This window comes from Lagenorhynchus albirostris, chromosome 4, assembly GCF_949774975.1.
Source record: "Lagenorhynchus albirostris chromosome 4, mLagAlb1.1, whole genome shotgun sequence".
Taxonomy (NCBI): Eukaryota; Metazoa; Chordata; class Mammalia; order Artiodactyla; family Delphinidae; genus Lagenorhynchus; species Lagenorhynchus albirostris.
In genome coordinates, this window is record NC_083098.1 from 23,576,990 (window position 1) to 23,597,838 (window position 20,849).

The window sequence follows — 20,849 nt, forward strand, 5'->3', positions numbered from 1 at the left end:
GAAGTGCTATGTTACCTAGAGCATAAAATCACCTGGAGGTATGACCACTGGGCCACTGGCTGGGCTCATTCACTGCAAGGCCAGTTTCCAGGACTGCGTGATTTAAATTCACACTTCAGCAAAATTATAGATTACTACGTGTAAGTAATTTAAGACAGCTGGTAAAATCTTGACTCATGCAAACTAAATTCTCGCATGCCAAGGGGCTGCTGTTGTCTACAATGTCTGCCTCTTCAGAAGTAAAATGTTACATAAGAGAACTGTAGTGACAAGGTATGCAGACAGTCAGTATTTGTTTTAATCTAAGAAACCTAATGTAGTCATTGGTTTATCAAGCATGTACTACCTACCATGTTCAAGGAACAATACTGCACACTTTTGTTGATTAAAAAAATACGACATAGAACCTAAGTTGAAATCGATTCCTTAATTATATAGTCTGCCATATTTTCCAGAAACATTCATAATTTGTGCATAATTTAACTAATGCTAAGATTCCTAATTTTTTTGTTGAAATATGTAGTGTTCTTACTTTAGTAATTTTTTTAAATTGCCCTTCATACGATACCTATTTTTATAAATAACTGCTTCACAAGTATATTTCCTTTGATATAATTTCCAGGATTTGCTTCCCAAAACTACAGAAAGGGGAAAAGCGAGTGAGATTGAGGATGAAACAAGAATGGCCATGATTTGACAATTAACTAAAGTTGGCTGGTGGGAACACAAGAGTTCACTGTACTATTTTTTATTATGTTTAAAATTTTACATAGTACTAAAAAGTCTTTTAAAAGAAGTATATTTCTTAATTATGCCAATTTATGTTGATTAATTTTTCCCTTGGTTTCCATTCCCACAGCTGCCCCATCCAGTGAACATGGTTTGAAACACCTACCATGTTGATCTTGAGGAGGTTCCAATCAGGTGGCTACACAATGCATGGGACCCATTCTGGTGCACGGAGGATGGAATAAATTTTAATTCTGCCATGGCCCATGATTTAGTCATTCAGCCAAAGAAAGGGATGCTGACATCCAGATAAACCAAGAAGAAATGGTTTGGATAAGTCTCAGCTGTCACAATAAAGTAAATTACAGTGCTACGCGGCTAATCCAATTTGGTCACTGTGATGGCCAGGCCATCACTATTACAGAGGACATTAGGGAACTGCTGAAGTGTCAGGGAGACAACCTGCACTTTTTTTTCTTTTTTGCATTGTCCCAAGGGCTATAAGATAGAGGAAAAATTAAGAATAATAGCCTTCAACACCTAGAAAAAAGAATTTGTTCAGCCTGTGTAATGAGAGGATTAGGATTAAAATGCAAATGGTTAATACAATGTCTGTTTTAGAAAGACTACACTGGGGTGGGGAGGAGTTCTAACATGTTCACTTAATTTTGTCTTTACCTTTTTCTTACCCAGTCATAAGCAGAATTCTGGCACGTTTAGTTGAATTAATTGCTAAGAATTTCTCACATGAGCAGACCCCACATAAAAGCAGAGCGTGTTGGGGCTTCCCTGGTGGCGCAGTGGTTGAGAATCTGCCTGCCGATGCAGGGGACACGGGTTCGAGCCCTGGTCTGGGAAGATCCCACATGCCACGGAGCAACTGGGCCTGTGAGTCACAACTACCGAACCTGCGCGTCTGGAGCTTGTGCTCCACAACAAGAGAGGCCGCGATAGTGAGAGGCCCGCGCACAGCGATGAAGAGAGGCCCCCGCTCGCCGCAACTACAGAAAGCCCTCGCACAGAAACGAAGACCCAACACAGCCAAAAATAAATAAATAAATAACATTTAAAAAAAAAAAAATCAGTGTGTGTTAAACATTACAATTAAATCTTTAAAGTATTACAAACAATAGGTCTTCTACATATACTGCTAAGGATTTAGCTGCCTGTTGATTTTAATTTCATTAGCTCGCCCGTGACATAAATAAATTCTGTGTAAAAGAATAGCTTTAATAATGAATATATTGCAATTAAAAAGACCCAAGGCTACTAAGCATTGCACACTGCCACCTAGTGCTGTCTCTTTCACTCCAAATGCACAATGGACGCCTTGAGGAAAGTGGAAACGCTGTATTTTAAAGCAAATTTATCCAAAAAGATAGCTCTGGAACATATTTATTTATAACTGCTTCAAGAGAAGAAAGCTATTAGGGAGAAATGAAATTACACATCCCATAAAATCATCCCTGTCTCATAAATTTAGGTAAAAAAGGTCTGATTAGATTAGTAAATATAAAAAGTGATGGGTTTTGTTAATGAAGACATGAAATTTTTTTAAAGGGTGATTTTTTTTAATACTGTGCAGCAAGTATGGAGCATATTCTATTATGAATGTGATATACGCCAGTGCTCCAAGTGGAATATGTGGTTATCTAGCAAGTTTGGTATATGAAAATGTTCAAAAGGGCTTTGTAGGATGTTAAATAATCACTAAGGATACTTTCAAGCTTTCTTAAGGTCATAGCTATAATCTCCCCTCATCTACAGGTTATTACTTCAATTTAAGATGTCACGGGTTTTTAGTTCTACTTTATTTTCCCAGCGGTGAATAATTTTTGTGGTTTGGTTGTGCTAATTGCTCAGGCTCATCTCTGATCTTTTGGCTAGAAGAGTAAAGCCCCAAGAAAATGAAATGAGAAAGGTTTGAAAGACTGGATTAAAGAAAGGGTTGCTATAGAGAACTTTGCTATGGGTAAGGGAGTGCATTTTATTTGCTTCACTGTATTCTACAATGGTAGCCCCCAGTTTGGTCTACTTAATGCACTGTAGCTACCTATTTTAAGAACTAAGGTGCAAGGTGAAAGACTCATATTTCTGTCAATTAAGTTTGTTATAATGAAAAATGCTCAGAGGATTCCCTTTAAATCATTGCTGCTTAACTTTTTAAAAATCACACTCCATTTTGAGACACATAAAAATCTGTTTCTCCTTTTAAAGTACTTATAAATACATGATATATTAAAACAACTCATATATGGAAATTTTAAAGAACTATATTTTATGTTGCTCTTGGAAGACATTTTTCATTGTTGTCATTACTCCGATAATTCAAATTCAGAGTGAGTATTAAGGCCGCCTGTATATCCCACAAACTTCTCTCCATCCTTTGCAATGTCGAAAATAGAGCACATAGCTCAGTAATTTCAACATCAAGCCTGTTGCAGTGCTTCATTTTAACAACCAGAAAGGCAGGTAGAAAAAGAAAGATAGGTAAGATACAAATCGACGGAAGGAAAGGAAGGAAGGAAGGAAGGGAGGGAGGGAGGGAGGGAGGGAGGGGGAGAAGGAGGGAGTTCACCTTTGAGGGAACTGTTGCCTCCATCCCCTTGAAATCATTAATTTGGATAATTCCCAAAGGAATCTCTGATCACAGCCACATGATCTAGACAACTTCTCACTACTTCCTTTAATCAGCTTAACCAAATGAACACTGCCAAGTCTATTCCACTTAGCTCTGCATAGAGCTATTTTGAGGCCTCTCCACACAATTAGGACACCTAGTTGGCATGGCTGCCAATGCAGAAGACAGAACTTACTCAAAATATTGCAATGTAAGAAACTCAGTTTGGAAAACATGATTTAAGAACACATATTACATTGAAATCCAATTCTTCACACTGTGTTGGGATTACATCTATCAGTGTTCGATAAAATTACAAAGTCAATTGGAAAAACAAAGTCTGAAGTTGCAGCTCTTAAATATTCCACTGGCCTTATGCTATACCATGTACTAACAAGATACTTCTAGGACATAAGATAGTGGTTACAACTGTCCCTTATATAAGAAAAATCCCACAGCAGTTGCAGGTATACAAATGAGATAATTATAATAATAATACTTCATAAGCCTTTTCAAATGCTCCTACTGGTCGACAAGGTCATGAAAACACATAAAGTAAGTGAACTAACAAGGCTTGATTCAAATGGCAATAATGCCTGGGACTCTCAAGATTCCTTAACATTTTCTCCCATGTCTTAATGCGTTTCTAGGTATCAATACTGCATTTAAAGTTTTGGAAAACAAAAGCTATGGCATCTTGCACACTAAAATGCAATCATGGCATTATCATTCGGATTTATCTAAAAATAAATGTGTAAACTGAAATTATTTGTCTAATAACCTCATTTCTTAGCCTGAATACGAAAGTATGTATATTTGTGTATCCTAAAGAGCTTTATGATCAAAGATTTCTAACTCAATATTAAAAAGTAGTAACAAAGTGGCTATGAAGCACATTCCCTAGGGCTTTAGAAAGACAGATAGAACACATTGAAAAATTAAGGTACAGAATACAGAAGAGACAGATACAGCTTTCAAATTAACATTAAACTTGAGATTATTTAAAACAGCACATTTCTAGCTATTAAAATCCCCATGGTTATGAAAGACAAGCATTTATTCCACACAGATTACAAAAATTATGATATTTGTATTTCTAATATTAGTACTGGCGGGGTCTGTGCACTATGAAATAAGAAAATGTAACAGATATTCAGTAAGCATTTTGCTCACTAATTATTTCATAACTTCTTTAACTTTGTATTCTCAGATGTTAGGTATTACCTGACAACTGACATCTGTTCAGTTGCTAAGAGACATGAGATCAGTTTGCACTTTTTTCTTTGTCTTTAGGAGAACTGCCCTCTTGGGTTTTGCCTCAAAGTAGTGAAAGTAGCCTCTGTCACCCATGTGCGAATTAATATTACTTGTACTAGAAGAAACTCCCAGGTCTCAGAAAGGAAGTGAACTGCTTTCAATCTGCACAATTTAGAACAAATATCTGGCTTTTCCCTAAGCTTAATGAGTTTTCCATTTCACAACACTCAAATATAATAGTATTATTTTATAATCAAATTTAACTGATGAGTCTGTGTTATGAGTATTTTGACAAAAATCTTACGGGGAATGAAGTCATTCAGTCGATTTGCATCCCCAAAGTGAAGCTCAAACCCAACATTTGGAAAGTACTTTGTGCCTATAACTTTGACCATGTGCTTCTTTAAACAGCTGGAGGAACAAGAGTAAACTTGGTCTATCTGGTTTTTCTTATACTTTATCAACGGATCAAAAACAAAACACCGTCATAAATATGTACATCCTAACTGGTCATTAATTTAACACAAATAAATACTGATTTGCCTAATCACAGAGAATATTCTTCAAAAATAAGAGCAGTATTTCAAGCAGCACATAAGTTTCTGAAAGACGCTGAGGATCTAGACTCTCATAACCTTTCAAGGACAATATTCTAAATCACATTTTAGAGAAATACATTGGAAAAGCATTCCATTGCCATCGCGTTTTACCTTACTACAAATCCAAGAGGTTCAATTTTTAACGGTCAAGTACGTATTACAAAGCCATTGATCATTTACTCTGATTTCACATCAATGCTCTACTGGGGTATATCACAAAGGAACACAAGATCATGCGTTTCTTTGTCTATTAAGTGAGACAGTGCCCACTTACCCAGTCCTCTTTTTACTCAACTTCTTGCACTAGCCAGCTGCCCTGTCGGTGGTTCCTTGCACCTTATATGCTGCCTTAGCATCGTCAGATTACTACTACTGCTGGTCCAGAACCCTTAAGAAAACTCCTATGACAAGCCAAGGTCTTGGAAATGTAGTCCTACACCTACACCAATGGGCTGTCTAGTGCCCGTCTCGAGGGAAAGAAGACAATCTACCCTCTGTCTTCCAGGCTTTCACTTATTTTATAGCGCCACACCTTTACAAACACGTTCTGTCACACTGAGAGGAAGGAGATACGTAAAATGTAACACCTGGAGTCATAAAATGTAATGACCTCAAATAACACACCTCAGAAAGAGGGAAGAAACCTCGTTCCGGGCGGAGGGGATTGGGGGGGAGACAGGCAAAGTTAATCTGCATCATTAAAACAAGAGTAATAGGAAACACCCTCCCGGGTTTTTCCAGTAAGTTTGGGGCGGCAGCAGCAGCAACCTAATCAATATGCACATCCTCACCTTTATAAACCTCTTGTCCCCAAACAGAAACTGCCGGTGCCTCTCCACCGTGTAGGAGCAGACACCACCCCCCAAAAGAGAGGCGAGTTCAGAGGCATAGAGAGGGGCAAAAGCAGATACGTGGGGCTCCAGCATCCCGATCTTAGTCCCAGCTACAAGCCTGAAAGTCCATTCAGGAACCAGCCCCTGGCTCCTAACATCCCCGGCCTGGGCCCTCCCTGCCAAAGGTGCCAGAGAGCTCGCAGACCCTGCAGCGCAGCTGTCAGACGCCAAGCAATGACTTCCCCACGCCAGCCCCACGACCACGGCCCCCCACCGCCCTCCAGCCACGGCCCCTCGCTGTCGAACCCCTTTAAAAATGAGACCTCTCTGGGGCAGGACAGGAGGTGCTCGGTGGCCAGGAAGAGACGCACCGGGCTTCTCTGCCGGAATGAGTTGCCGGGAGCGGGCTGGGGGTGGCCATGGAGAGGGGGCTCCTTAGGAAACACCGAACCATGGGGCAACGGAGACCCCAGTATCAATCTCCCTTACTCCCACCCCACCCCCACCCGCTCGCCTCGAAGACGACTTCTCCCGAGGCGGGCGGCGGCGGCAGGTTAGCGGCCGGGAGGCGGTGGAGAGCGAGTCCCCCGGGCCACCGCAGCCTCTCCAAAAGGACCGCGAGGGTGGGCGGGCGCCGCCTTGGAAGGTCAGTGAGGCCAGAGCTCAGAGTTACGCGGGGCCCACAGAGTGAGCGTGAGGGGGCGAGGGTGACGGTGAACCTGAACCTGCGCGCGGCCCGGCCACGGGGCGCCCGGCCAGAGGGTCCACGGGTGTCAGGGGAACCCCGGCAGCCCGGGAGAGACAGCACACCACACCTCTCAGGAGCGAGGGCTGCATGGGGCTATCGGGGCCGCCAGGCTGAGAAACTTGACGCCAAACAGACCAGCTCCCCGCCCCCCCCCGCCCGCCCCCGCGCTCTCAGACCCGCTCGAACGCCTCGCGAGTCCCCCACCGTCCCCCAGGCCACCCTGCCGAAGCCCCCGCCGAGCCCTCGGAGCCCCGGCGGGTAATTACCTCTCCCGGAGGCGAAGTAGGGGGCGGCAGCGGCAGCAGCACTTTGAGCCTGACTTTCCGGCGTTCGCGGGTGAGCTTGTGCGCGCCAGCGGGAGCTGTAACCTGCTATTTATAGACCGGAGCCTCAGCACCCGGGTCTGGGAACCCGGAGGAGACGAGCCGGCGGCGCGGCGGCGGCGCAGGGAGCAGGGCGCTGGAGGCGGCTCCCCGAGGCTCCCGCGCCTCCCTCCGGCTCCCGGCGCTCGCCGCGCTCACCGCTCGTTCCCCGCTCGCTCCCCGCCCCGCCGCGCGCGCCCCGGAGAACTTGTCACCGGCGCGGCCGCCTCTCCGGCTGCTCACACGCCCCCTGGCACAATCGCTACTTTCTGTCCCCCCACGCCACCCTTCCCTGCTCCTCTTCCTCCTCCTCCTCCGCCCGTTACCAGCGGTCTCCTCCCAATGTCACCGGCGGCCGAATAGAGGCGGCGACGGCAGCGACCGTCGCGCAACTGGCGCAGCTCGCTTTCCGCTACCGATGGAGTGGAGTTGGTGACCCGGCCGCCCAAACCGAAATGACCCCAACACGCTTGCTCCGGGTGCGGCCACCTCGCACCCCGACCTTCTGCTGGGCCCCTCTGCCAGCGGGGACGGTCCCCAGCCTGGGCTGCTGGGAGCGCCGCTGCGGAGCGGTGGGGAGAGGTGACCCGAGGCCGCCAGGCTGCGGCCGGGGCCGCGGAAACCACACGGTTGTTAACCGGCGGGAGGAGGCGCCCCGGACCCGGGCTCAGACCCGGGAGGTGGAGGGGGGAGAGGGGGAGGCGGTGTCCCGCGTCACCGGACTTCTGCCTGCCACCGCCCTGGGTCCCGTCTCTCGTGCCACTCCTCCGCCTTGGCCCGGGATGAGGTCGGGCGTAGGAGACCTGGGCACTGGGGAGGCTTCCAACTTGGCGCAGCCCACGGCCACCCACCTCCAGCCCCCAAGTCGCGGCGCGGTGACTGAGGCCGAGCCGCTCCCAACAAGCGTATGATGCCCCTTTGGCAGCCCGGGCGCGTGGGGACAGGTCTACACTCTGCGTGTTTGGGGTGTGGGGAAAACAGGGTACGTAATCGCGCAGTCTGAACCGAGGCTAACACTCCCCCTCTGCCTCGCCAACAAGCCCACTGGCGAAGGCGCACAGCCTGGCTATTCCGGTTGGCTGGGGTGTGGGGAGAATGACTCTCCCTATCTGCGCCTGACAGGTGCCACCTGGTGGTTCTCTTGGGGAGGTTTCCACTGAGCGGCTCAAAGGTCATGGGGATGCTGGGAAAGCCGGGCGAGCGCCAGTCCAGGCAGGCACCCTCAGCCTTTCCCCTCCCTCCGGGCACTTTAAATTTACAGTTTAAATAAGAGTGAGAATGCTAGTACACGCGGGTTACAGTTTGCTCCGCGGAGACGGGACTCCCAAAGTTGGGATGGTGAAGTCGATTTGGGTAAGTCAGTACTTACAGTTACACAGAGTGGGCAGTTGGAGCTGCCCCCAGCTCTCACCCCTGCTGTCGCTCCCTGCATCTAGGCATCCCTTCACTCTGCAAGCATTTAACTGCCACTAGGTTATAAGCTTTATCGATGAGAGCAGAGACTTCCGTGTTTGGGTTTTTTGTTTTTCCCATCACTCTTCCTCAGAACTTGGAACAACGCTTAACATGCTGTAGCTTCCATAAATGTTTACAGAATGAATTAATAAGCACTATGGGCCAGAAACTGTGCTTGGCCCATTCTCTCCCTGCAGCCCTTCCCTTTCCTTCTCTTCAAGCTCTTTCTGCTACACTCAGCCGCCATCACAGGTGAGCTGGATGGAGGAACAAAATGGACAAGCAGTCCATGAAGGCCCTGCGACGATGTGGATCACACCTGAGGAGCCCATTACACAATTAAATTTCTCCTCCATGGGGCAGTGCTGAACACACCCGTTTTTTGGAAACAAAACAAAATAAAACACCTGTGTCATACTTGGGGCTTGAAGCAATGGATAAATCCTGTTTGCAGAGATCTGCTGGAGAGATGAGACAACTTACTCATTGGGCAAGAGTTTCAGCCTTTCCTTAAAATACAGAAAGAGGGAAAGAATATCAGAACATCAGGGTGCCAGACCTTTGCCACTAAAGTGAAAAGATGTTTGATATATCCATCGTCTAACTTTAAACGGAGATTGGGGGGGGTGTGTGTGTGTGTGTTTATGAAGATTGCCACAGTGCCAGAAACACTAAACCATTCCTTCTAAAAGACAGGGTTGTAAAACGGATGCAGCAACTGTCTTTGTGGAAAAAAACACTTAAAGTAAGATACCCAGAAAACCCTCTTATAATTAAAACCCAGACATTCATGCTGACCAAGACCTTTTACAGACCATTTACAGGGCTGCTGGGGACAGCCCTGTGACATACCCATGCATATCATCTAGGAAGTTTTAATTCTGGAGAGAGAGAGAATGAATCAAATACATGTACCACATGACATTTTAAAAACCCATCAATCAGCCTGATATTTACCTTTTTTAGTTATTTGGCGGTGTTTTCCTTGAATAAACCTAGCAGGTTCAGATTCTTCTATGGCTTATTAAACTCATTCAGCACCCACTTTTACAAACCTTGAACTTTTAGCCACTTGTGCCTCCAAAACATAACTCCATTTGCCAGTGAAGGACAAAATATTTTTCATTTCCTTTTGATATATCTTTATAGGGCCAGAGACCAAAGGTGATTCTCGGTAGTTACCTTGCTGTCTAAAGCAATAAAATCAAGCCAGAACCTGCAAGGCTGGCACTGCACCCCCCTTTTTCAGTGAAGTGGCTCATACTTTTTCTTTGTATAGATTCATTATTCCTGGAGATTTTTATTTCAGGTGAGACTGGTATGGCACAAGGAGGATTCTCCATTTTTGTGAGCCTTCACTATGAAAAATCTCTGCTAAAGTACAGCACCAAGGATGGCATAGTGGTTTTTTGTTTACCAAATTTGTTCATTTATATTAATGATAACTTTGTAGATCAAGTCAGTTTTCCTCCCAATTTTTTTAAATAAATTTCGTTTGTTTGTTTGTTTTTTGCTGCGTTGGGTCTTCGTTGCTGCGCGCGGGCTTTCTCTAGCTGTGGCGAGCAGGGGCTACTCTCCTGCGGTGCGTGTGCTTCTCACTGCGGTGGCTTCTCTTGTTGCAGGGCACAGTCTCTAGGCACGCGGGCTTCAGTAGTTGTGGCTCGGGGGCTCTAGAGCGCAGGCTCAGTAGTTGTGGTGCACGGGCTTAGTTACTCCGCGGCATGCGGGATCCTCCCAGACCAGGGATCGAACCCATATCCCCTGACATCGGGAGAGTTAAGTTTTGATATTCCTACGCTAAGATCATCTCTTGGGTGTGCATATGTGTATGTGTGTGTGTGTGTAATGAAACTCATGGGAGATGTTATTAGAAATAGGAATTGTACCCAACTTAAGTTAAAGGGGGGAACTAGTGTAAAGATACCTGGCTATCCATGGAACTCGAGGACAGGAATGCAACTGGGCATCAGTGACAACTTGGAAACAGGGACATGCATTAAGGACTTTATCTCTCCTTTTTCTCCCACTACCCTACCTGCTCCATCCTTCCTCTCTCTCTCCTCCTTCCCTTTCTCTCCGCATACACGTCTTTCTCTGCTTCTCTGGTGTGCCCTGAGTTACGTGGTTACTCACAGATCTTGAACTTCATGACCTATGGGCCAGTTCCAAATTCTCAAGGAAGTACCACGATTGGCTGTCAAACTCCGGTCCAGACAACCATGGCGAGGGGATCACGGTCAGGTTGCATTCCCATAGCCGCTACTGTAGCAATCAGGTGGATAATAGTGGTGGGCTGAGGCAGGAAGGGAAGGAAAAATTCCCAGAACATGGGAAGGAGTTCCTGATCCTCTCCCCTGACTGCTATCATCTCTGAATCCTTGTTGTTCCGTGAATAATGGCACAAAAGGCAGAAGGAGGCGGGAAGGAGAAATATAACGTGCCATGACATCTGTGTGTGCGAATGCATATGCATGTTTAAATCCTGAGTGATGGAGAATGCCTCTTGCTGATGGTGGTGCCCTAAGATGCTGGTCCCAGTAAAAGTAACAGGATGATTTTATGATCTCTTGACCTGGGACTAGATGAGCATGAGGATGGAATCAAGTATTTCACAGACAGTTTACTTTAGCTCCTTTTTTCATGGCAAATAAGAGATTTTTTTAACTGAAGGAAATAAGTGTGATATCATTTACATTTATCAAAGATAAACATTCTGCTCTCTCATTTACATAATAGTTATTTCTAAAATGTATATAAATCATGTACTTGAAATTGAATCACATTTCAAATATAATCAGATGGTGAATCTTAACATTTTTCTGGTCAGAAACGCCTTTGAGAATTTGAAGAGAGCTGTGGACTTTCCCCAGAAAAATCTTGAGCAGATGCACACTTTTTTTTTTAAATTTTATTGACATATAGTTGATTTACAATGTTGTATTAATTTCAGCTGTACATCAAAGTGACTCAGTTATATTCTTTTTTATATTCTTTTCCATTATGGTTTGTCACAGGATATTGAATACAGTTCCCTGTGCTCTACAGTAGGACCCTGTTGTTTATCCATCCTATATATACGTGTTTGGATGCGCACATATTTGTAGTGGGATGATATATGACATGTTTATTTGAGAGCTGGAACTTCAAACATGTTTCTTTTGGCTTCCTCCAATCAACCCCATTTGAACAAGTGAAACAAAGACTCGAGATTCGTCAACAAAAGATTCAAAATGCCCAGTTAAGTCAAAACATTGGTTAGGGGTGGGGAGTGCCGGAGCCTATGCGAACTTGGGGAAAGAGTTCCCCTCCCCCCCACTCCTGCCCTGAATGAGATACAAATGAGGTAGAGGTAAGGAAAGAAGACAGAGCTGTTAGAAGCTGCAATGTGGAGAAGGATGTTGTATTCATTTGCTAGGACTATCACAACAAAATACTACAGACTAGCTGACATAAACAACAGAAATTTATTTCTCACAGTTCTGGAGATTGGAAGCCCAAGATCAAGATGCTAGCAGAGCTGGTTTCTCCTGAGGCCTCTCTCCTTAATTTGGCGATGACCACCTACCTCTGTGTCCTCACATGGCCTTTTCTCTGTGTGCCAGCACTTGTGGTGTCTCTTTTTGTGTCTAAATTTCCTCCTCCTAGAAGGACACCTCCAGACTGGGTTAGAGCCCATCCTAACAGCTTCCTTTTAAGCTGATCACCTTTGTAAAGACCCTATCTCCAAATAGACTGTCACATTCTGAGGTACTGGGGTTAGGGCTTCAACATATGAATTTGCAGGGGACGGGGGACACCATACACCCGCTAACAGACATGCACTGCATCAAACTCCAGAAAGGGTCTCGGGGTGCAGGTGAGATAGAGATTTCCCCTTTATGTTAAGAGAGCCGAAGAGTAAAGAAATTTGTATCCAGTTTTCCCATTGACGTATCTGGAAAATCTCAGTCTTGAGAAGAACCCAGAACACAAGGATGTAAAGTGGGAGTGTAAATGGTAGTCTGCCTTATCTAGATCCTTAAGGGCTGAGGGTTACAGCCTTTCCAGCCCCCTGGACTTTCTCATGGTGACTGAGTGGTGACGAATGGGTGCCTGTGAGCTGCAGGAGGCCTGGAAGTTAGTGGGAAAGAGAGCCAACGGGACATGGAAAAGGCCACCGAGGAGGGTAAACAGACACAGGACTATGCAGAGACATGGCTACAATTCTGTGGCATTGCACAGAGCAGGCATGGGGCCAAAGCAATGACCTCAGAATAGTCAGTGGCTGTGCCCTAGAGCAATATCATGTGTCACTCACACCTGGGGAACAGAGGCCAAGTCACCTCTGCAGAAAATGAGAGGAGAGATCATCAACACCCAGACATGTCCCCCAATATCATGATGCTTCATAAGTCTCCCCTGGACTAACAAGCTGCCCCAGAGGTGAGAGAGAAGGAAGAGAGGGAGCAGCAGTATCTTAAACTGGGTAAGTTTTAAACCAGGATAGACTTGGTTTAGGTGACTGGATAGGACTAAGAAAACTAACTGAAGTTTTCTGTTTCTGAGTACAAATGGGTGCTTCTAAGTTAATTTTACTGTAGGAAAATTATGTTCCATTTTTTGTACCTGAGATTTAAAGGCTCTATTGACATTTTTTATATATAAATTTATTTATTTATTTTTGGCTGTGTTGGGTCTTCGTTGTTGCGCGCGGGCTTTCTCTAGTTGCAGCGAGTGGGGGCTACTATTCATTTCAGTGCACAGGCTTCTCATTGCGGTGGCTTCTCTCATCGCAGAGCACGGGCTCTAGGCCCACAGGCTTCAGTAGTTGTGGCACGAGGGCTCAGTAGTTGTGGCTTGTGGGCTCTAGAGCGCAGGCTCAGTAGTTGTGGTGCACGGGCTTAGTTGCTCCACAGCATGTGGGATCTTCCCGGACCAGGGATCAAACCCATGTTCCCTGCATTGGCAGGAGGATTCTTAACCACTGCTCCACCAGGGAAGTCCCTCTACTGACTTTTAAAAATACATCCTTTACACTTCACATTTTTAATGCATTTTCAAGAAGTACGTAGATCTACTGGAATAGCATTTATGAATCCAGACTGAGAATATTTGCCCTAGGGGATCTGTTTTTTTTTTTTAATACATCTTTATTGGAGTATAATTGCTTTACAATGTTGTATTAGTTTCTGCTGTACAACAAAGTGAATCAGCTATATGTATACATATATCCCCATATCCCCTCCCTCTTGAGCCTCCCTCCCAGCCTCCGTATCCCACCCCTCTAGGTGGTCACAAAGCACCAAGCTGAGCTCCCTGTGCTATGCGGCTGTTTCCCACTAGCTGTCTATTTTACATTTGGTAGTGTATATATGGAAAGGCTACCCTCTCACTACATCCCAGCCTCCCCTTCCCCCCACTGTGTCCTCAAGTACGTTCTCTACATCTGTATCTTGGTTTTTTAAATCTGATTGTATGAAGAATCTTTTTAACAGAAAAAAAAACCTGCTAATATATATAATTTTCCACTAATATATTATTTGAAATTCTGTTTTCTTTAAGAGTAGTATCTGTAAGTTAAAGACAATAGCTCACATGATTGTGTTTAGTAAATGCCAGAGAAAGGATAGAATCGTAAATGGAGAAATTATAGACAATCACTGGGTAAAGATAGCTATATTCAAGTAGAGGTGACAGTATTATGCTGCTTTACTTTGAGAAATATAAAACTTTTTATTTTAACAGACGTCTTCAAAATGAAAACATCTGAGTTAATTGTTTTTCTTTCTCCCCATTTTCAAGCAAATACTTCTTTATTACCTAATTATGTCACTGGTGGCATAAAATGAAGGAGAGACTTACACATCAGACATATTTGTAGGGAATGTTTGTGTTAATGAGGGCCATTGACTGTAGCGATATTCCTGAATCTTTTCTTACATCTTATTCATCAGTGTCTCTCTCTTGCATTCCACTCTTAAACATGCAAATAGATCCTTCTCACCCTATTTTCAAAGATTTCTCTACATCCAATATTCCTGTCAATTTACCATCCTGGGTCCCTTCTTCCTTGGTATAATTGAGCTCTATCATCTCCTTCTGACCTGATTTAGGCTGAAATAGACCAATTTTGATCACCAGAGTAAGTCAGAAGAATTGGACCCAACTGTATCTCCCAATTAAACCTGTATCTCCAGAGACCTGTCTCCATCAAGACTTAATTTGTTCATCAAGACAAGATGTGTGCTTTGGTATCAGACAAATTAGGGCTCAATCACGATGCTCCCATTCACCAGCTGTGTGACCTTTGATGCGTGCCTTAAAATTTCTGGGTCTTTTTCTTTATCTGAAAAATGGGGACAATAGTACCTACCTCATAGACAGATTGTGAGAACCCCGTGACACTACAAGTACAGTAAGTCCCCTACATACGAACAAGTTCTGTTCTGAGAGCACAAAATTAGCCTACGTACCCAACTAACACAATCGGCTATATAGTAATGTACTGTAATAGGTTTATAATACTTTTCACACAAATAATATATGAAAAACAAACAAACACAAAAAATAAACATTTTTAATCGTACAGTACAGTACCTTGAAAAGTACAGTAGTACAGTACCACAGCTGGCATCCAGGGGCTGGCATCGAGTGAACAGGCAAGAAGAGTTATGACTGGAGGAGGGAGAGGAGGTGGGAGATGGTAGAGCTGAAGGATCGTCAGTAAAAGGAGACGGAGGGCAGGCTGCAATTTCACTCACGCCTGACGATGGCACAGGTTCTGGGCTTAAAATAAAGATACTGCACTACTGTACTCTATACCGTACTGTACAGTACACAAAGGCACAACCACCTGTAGAGGATGCACGCACGTGACAATGTACACCAGACACGTGAACTAACTTACGTGCTTGGACATGAGAACACACGTTCGCATCTTTGAAAGTTCACAACTTGAAGGTGCGTAGGTAGGGCACTTACTGTACACGAGATGAGCTGGCATCCATCTTGCACGATGCATGTATCCAATATCCCCTTGCCAAGACTGAAGAAGATGGACAGGGAGGACAGGGAAGGGGCAAAATCAGAGTTTCAACATTAAACCTTCTAATTTATATGTTCTAGTCTCGCTATTTCACTATTACCTACAACCTGACATTTGTCACAGAGATATTGGTCAGCACCTGTGAAGAGTAAAAGAGTTCTAAAGAATCTGACTAAAGTCTATGGCATCTGAAAGGAGAATTTTCCAGAAAGCTTCAAATAGAAACCTTCTGCAGAACCACTTCTAACTCTGTTTATCTTTACAACTTTCCTATTCAGTTCTAACAAGCATTCACTGAGCACCTGCTGTTTGCCAGGAATTGTGCTAAATTATGGGAATAAAAAGGTGAAGAAGGCATAAACTTTGTCTTCGGAGAGCACATCATTTAGTAGGCTTAGACTTGATTTTTTCTAAACCTAGCCTCTCCATTTATTTATTGACTACTCAGTTCACTGGAACGTCACATTTACTGAGTGTCTAGTACACGGGTACAGGAATGTGGCAACACAGGGATGAGCATAAAATGTAGTTGACAGGACAAGGTAAGTATACAAACAGGTATAAAACAAGGAGAGAGATTAAGCGGACATGCCATGAAAATCAAGAGACGAGAAATCAAATCTAGTTGGAAGGATCAGAAAAATCTTCATGAAAAGGATGATGTTTGATATGCGAGAGATTTCAGGGAACGTAACGGGCACAAATTCCACAGGGAGGCCTGTTAGTACATGGTGGATGTTGAAAACTCTCACCCATCAGAGCAGGTCTCCTCACTCACTCTGAGGGGACCGTCCATTTAGTCCTCGTCCATGCTTCCCATCACCGTGAACCTGCCTCCGTTGTATCACTTATTGCACTGGATTTGTTTACCCATGTATCTCCTTCATTGGGTCACAAGCTCCTCCTGAGAGGAAAAGCCATGTTTTATAATGGATGCGAAGGTTCCAGAAAATGCTGAGAACTTGGAACCTAGGGAATTTTCCATTCATTTACTTTTAAAGTAAATTCATTTACTTTTCCAGTTTATATCCAACTTGAACCTCTCACCACACTTGCTGAAAAATCTATCAGTTGTTAGGGTCTGCTTCACCTCCTTTGGATCTGCTTGGAAGGGGGTTTACCTAGTCCCAGGGCATCTCTGACCCACAGTTCTCTCAGCACTTCTGCATTCCTCACAAGGTCATCAGGAACTTTAGACCGCCACATGGCACATAAAGGTCATGGGAAGTCAGGGCCCACCCATCTAGACCCTTCTTCTGTCAAGGCTCTCTAATATGCTCCCCTAGGCTGCGTGTGGAACTTCTCTGAGACATGCCATGTTTGGGGTTCTTCAGAAGGTATCTCAGTGTATCTGCTCTCCAACCCTTGAAGATTAACCGCCAAGGGGGAAGGACAATCACATCTATATTTCTGCCCATGTTTCATTTCCTGCCCTTTCTCTCCACACTTTCTACTTCCCTACCCTGTTTACCAAGGCTCCTACATCATAGCCTTCTCTTTTTCTGGCAGCAATTATACTTATTTTCTTGTAGCAATACTGCCAGAGAAGATACAGAGAAAGAATCTGAGTTATCAGGAGGAGAAAATTCATCTGGGTTACTTCAAAAACCTCACCCCATGTTACACAAATTGATGAGTGAGTGTGTACATGCACATGCATGTGTGTGTGTGTGTGATCACTTTTGGAACGCTTTAGAAATTCCTGAGTAACATTTTCATGTACACTCGAGTATTGTTTTCTATAACATTCAAGCAAAGCATAAAGTTACAGATCTTTTTCTTTGTAAATAGAATATAAGCTTCTCACGCAGAACGCATTGCAATATTCTGTAAGGTAAAAATTGAGAAATCATTATAGATAGCTTAAAAGTGTTCTTCCTTTGAAACATAGCACGTGTGGGCAAAGTGGGCAAACCTTAGGAAAAGGTTGAGGAAATTCATCAGTGTGAAAAGACAACTGTTTTATTTGGTCTAAAATGAAGTAACATTTTATAGGACTGAATTTCAGTTTCCTGAAAGTTATAATGAAAACAAATGATTGACTCATTTTATGCTTTCTATAATATGAAAGTAAAAACCTCCCTATCTGAGTTAGCCTTTTCTGGTTTTGTAACCAAAAGCTCTAGCTGAGAGTAGACTTGAGTATTTTCTTTAAAAAAAAAAAAAAAAACCTTGAAAGACTGGGTACTCAGAGGTGACTGGGAGCAGGGGGCAGGGAAACACTACTATTTTAATATTGTGAACATTCTATCAAGTTCTCCAAATGGAAGATTAACTTGAACCACATGGTCAGATTGCTTTTGATTTGGGGGGGAAAAAGGGACTTTGGTGGGTCTTTTGTGATGGTGAAACCAAAAAGAATATTATTCTACAATGGGATATTCAAAGTAGTTAGGAAGCAAACAGCTCTACCTAACAATGTAAAAGGCTGTCCTCATTCTAGGCCCTACTGTATCTCTGAAGACGATTATGTTTCCTGAAGGCAGCCTTTGAACTGGAGGTTAGGAGTGGTGGATGAGAGAGAAAATAGATCTGTCTCTCACTGGACTCAAAAGACTTTGGGGCAACTAAACTCCAGGCAGGAAGCCCATGAGCAAAGGCACTTTTCGTTCAAGGACGCCAAGTGTTCCCTGCGCCGTGTTGGCAGACCATGTAACATCCCCGTTCCACCCTATTCTGTCCCTATCGTCACATCCCAGGTGCCCTCATAGAAGGACATGGCCCTTACACTTTAGAAGAAGCCCTAAGAAGTCGCCTGTTCTTTGCTTGTTCTTCCTCTGCTGTCATTCCTTTCTGTGCCCATCATTTGTCTGTGAAGTGTCGTTAAACACGACAGCAGGGTCTTATCTGAGCCTTGGTGGCTTTGTCCTGTCAGGGTGAATCAGCAACAGTGTGGAGAAGCCAGAAGATACAGAGAAAGAACTTGAGTTACCATGAGGAGAACCAGAAGATGACTGGTTGAAGGGACTCTCTAAACTGGAATAAATTGGTAGCAGCATTCTTTGGATCAAAAAAATACTGGACTTCCAAAAATCAAATAGGATACCAGCTCCAACTATTCTTTTTTTTTTTAATAGTACTACTCTTATTGCTAAAACTATTTTTTTCTTTTAAATTTTTTATCAAAGTATAATTGATGTATAATATTATATGTTACAGGTAGACATTACAGTGATTCAAAATTTTTAAAGGTTATATTCCAGTTATAGTTATTATAAAATATTGAGTATATTCCCTGTTGTACAATATATCCTTGTAGCTTATTTTATACATAATGGTTTGTACCTCTCAATCCCTTCTCTCTATATTGCCCCTCCCCCTTCCCCTCCCCACTAGTAACAACTAGTGTGTTCTCTAAATCTGTGAGTCTGTTTCTTTTTTGTCATATCCACTTGTTTTTTGTATTTTTTAGATTCTACATATCTTAACTGCAGAGAGGTGTGATTCCCCACAGGTTGGAGAAGCCACACATTTGGGTGATAGTTACAAGGAACAGAAGTACACTGGGCAGACATGAAATACTAGGAATCCGTGGTGTTGGCCTGATGGGTCCCTTCTCTGTACCTCTCATTGTTCTCTGCCAGAGAAGCCACTGGTATCACTGCTACTGGGATCCTGGCCACCTTATACTGAACAGCTAGGAGTGGAGGGATGAAAAAAACTTGGGGGATACCACCATTCAGAACCACAGCTTTGCTCTCTTCTGATCTGAATCCTTCCCTTTGAGCATTAATACTTCTCAGCAACTTTCACTGTCCATGCTTCTTTTTGGAGGTTCCTCTTCGTCCTCCTACCACTACTTGAATGATCTTCTGCATTCTCCTCAGTCCAAATTGCAAAGGATAGCATCAGATTGAGGCAATTAATCTCTCCTATTAAGAAAAGAGAGCAACAGCCTATGTCCTATCTTGCTGATGTATGGTTAGGCTATTCTTCTGTCAGGTGTCCACACTTCTCTGGAGAGTATAAAGGGCAACCTAGCATCGTTTCCAAGAGCAGGGAATCGTGAATTAGGGATATTGGGCACCAGGCTGGTAAAATCCTTAAAGAAACAAATGCACATTCAAATACCTAAGAAAATGGCTTTGGTGAAAACATACACATATGCAGTGAAATATGTTTCTGCTAAAGGTCATGAAATCAAAGAAAGAGGTTCAAATACCTGTCACCACTACCGACCATGCTTACAGATGGGATTAAGCCAACGTGGAAGCCAGAAAGTCAAATCTCTTACTGTTCAGGTCAAGTTCCTAATATGTGATTCATTGATGAGCTTTGTCTTTCTGAAATAAGGAAAACACTGCCCAGTTTTTCTTCTGCTTTTTATAATAAAGCATGAAGTTGTGGTTTTTATTACTTCTGAAAGAGACAGCATACTGCGTGAAATAGTAAACCACAGTGTGATAGTCCCTTGATAACCTATATTCCAGGGAGGCCGCAGTTTATTTATCCAAATATTGATGAAAGGCTAAATTTTTATTATGCACAAACCAATTTAAACTGTGCTTAAAATGAATAAAGAAGAAACGTCATCTCTGCTTGCACAACTACACAACTATATGGTTTTCAGCAATCTCTGAATGTTTCTTCCTTTCAAATTCCCTTGGAACATAGCTATTTTTATATTACGTATAGGTAGATTTTGTTTTTCCCTGGGAATCTAAGGAATAAAATTAAAGTCAAGTTTTGACTTCTTTCCATCCCAACGTCAGACAATACCCTCAATAAAAATGGCTTACTGGTGAAAGAGGCTCACAATCAATATTGCAGGGACCTATTTCATCAAGCCCCTGGTTCCCGGCCACGGTACTTCTCCTCTCCTTGCACTTGGAGCCGTTTTACACCCTTGCGTAGACTCGGCCATTTCTCAGTTCCAAAGGCCCTTGGTGGGAAGAGTTTGAGGACAGCCACCCCACACTGGAGGGGCCGGCTTCAAGACACACTCACTGTTCCTCCATCTCAGAGTTTGGGCACAGTGGTCCTGATGGGTTTTCCTGGTTTCTGAAACCTAGAATTAAAAACAACTTTCTGGAAATTAGCTCTGTGACTTGGAAACAGGTCACTGAACTTTCAAAGGATTCCTCTTCCATTTTTGACATCAGTATGTCTTCCCAGGACATCCAGGACTCCTTTCTGCTTCCTGGGTTCGTAATTACAGCACAATCAATGTAATGGAGCAGCGTGATATCCTGTGGACTGGTGAGATGGCTAAGGCGCCCATG

The 20,849-nt window shown here is 43.7% G+C and overlaps 1 protein-coding gene across 1 annotated transcript in view; it reads right to left on the reverse strand.

Moving 5' to 3' along the window:
• INPP4B (inositol polyphosphate-4-phosphatase type II B) overlaps nucleotides 1–7,129 on the reverse strand; it is a 728,360-nt gene extending 721,231 nt beyond the window's left edge. The window contains exon 1 of the mRNA XM_060147683.1: nucleotides 7,053–7,129. The gene's annotated coding sequence lies outside the window, so the exon portion shown is untranslated. The remainder of the gene's footprint in view (nucleotides 1–7,052) is intronic.
• Nucleotides 7,130–20,849: the final 13,720 nt, after the last annotated feature.